The 1,665-nt window shown below is 48.2% G+C and overlaps 1 pseudogene; it reads right to left on the bottom strand.

The window, feature by feature from the left end:
• Positions 1-797, bottom strand: part of LOC149178429 (25S ribosomal RNA) — a 3,261-nt pseudogene extending 2,464 nt beyond the window's left edge.
• Positions 798-1,665: the final 868 nt, after the last annotated feature.

Here is a 1,665-nt window from a genome sequence, read left to right as displayed (position 1 = left end):
TCTGCTCAGGTATTTGAAACAAATAGAGGGCCCCATATGACTTAGGGGTCACTCACTCATTCCGATGGGTGAGGACCGGTAGGGGCTCGACTGCTAAGGAGAGGGTATTTCCGGTCAGATTAGACCCTGAGAATCTTACCCGCAGCTTCGCTCCTTTCCCCCGGAGGGTCAAGCAAGAAATTCCTCTCCCTTATGGTCGAGCCTGCTTACGCATCCTTCGACTGATTGTTCGCATCGGATTTCTTTCTATTGCACTCCCTTTCCTAGGGTTCTTTTCACCTTTCCCTCACGGTACTTGTACGCTATCGGTCATTGAGGAATACTTGGGCTTAGAGGGTGGTCCCCCTTTCTCGCTACGAAGCGATCCTAATTCAAACACGCTACGTTTTACTTACAGAATCGAACCATGGGACTCTCTACAGGGCTATCACCTTCTTTGGCCAGATCTTCCAACCTTTTCATTCACAATTCTGCCTACCTCTCGATGGCGGCCCTTATGGTCGAGCACCTAAAGGTCCTTATGGTCGAGCAACTCAAGTTCCTTACGGCACCTTATAGCCTAAATCAAAGGGCAAATATCGGCATGCCTGGTTCTTCCATCATCCAATGAACTGAAATGAATCACGCAGAGAAGGCAAGGCTAGGAAAATGAGACCAAGATCGAAACGAAAACCTCCGCTGCTTAGTATTTGCCCAATCCGCTTTCGCTCGCCGCTACTAACGGGGTCTCGGTTGATTCCCCTTCCCATAGCTACTTAGATGTTTCAGTTCGCTAAGTCTTTCAAGTCCAAGGAGCGCGGACTAGCCACGGGGCTTGGATACGGTTTCCCGATCGGAGATCCATGGATCACGGACGGTATCTCCCCACGGCCTTTCGCCTTTGGAAGCGTCCTTCCCTCTCAATGCCCGGGCATCCATCCGATGCATTCTTTCCGATACAGCAGGCATTGAACCTGCTTCACACCGCACCACCGATGGCGGCCTTTTGGCCGAGTGTGCTAACGCACCCATCAATCACTGAAACTTGTTCGTGATTCCAGTCATTATATACGTAATTATGCTTTAGCAGATAATGCATATATGGGCATATGTCATTATGCATGAATGACTCGATATATGTCATTTCGCAAGCAATTAGATCGATCTCGCGAACCTCTGCGCGAAACGATGGGGGCCTTCCAATCATGACTCGATAGCAGTCATTACACCAGAAAATGCATCTCTTATATATGTAATTACGCTTTAGCAGATCATGCATCTCTTATATATGTCATTATGCAATCGAGATCTTGAACTAATTGGTTCATTTCGACCAGTGATTCCAGTCATTCATTATATATGTCATTACGCTCGCAACCTCACTGGCATTTCTGGTGTAACGTATATAAAGAAAAGCATTGATCTAGCTTGGTCGAGCCTCACTGGCATTTCTGGTGTAACGTATATAAAGAACCTGCCTCTCCCTCTCCTCTCCTCTCCCTATGGTCGAGCCTGCTTACGCATCCTCTCCTCTCCCTATGGTCGAGTACCTAAAGGTCCTCTCCTTAACAGTCGAGCCTGCTTACGCATCCTTATCAGTCGAGCACCTAAAGGTGATGGCAGCCTTAACAGTCGAGCCTGCTTACGCATCCTCTCCCTTGGGGTCGAGTACCTAAAGGTCCTTAT

The sequence above is a fragment of the Pinus tabuliformis genome, chromosome 4_1 (genome assembly GCF_031772625.1).
Source record: "Pinus tabuliformis cultivar Carrire ecotype Pingquan chromosome 4_1, CPIR1, whole genome shotgun sequence".
NCBI classification, from domain to species: Eukaryota; Viridiplantae; Streptophyta; class Pinopsida; order Pinales; family Pinaceae; genus Pinus; species Pinus tabuliformis.
Note: the sequence above shows the minus strand (reverse complement) of the source record. Positions and strands in the feature narration are given on the sequence as shown.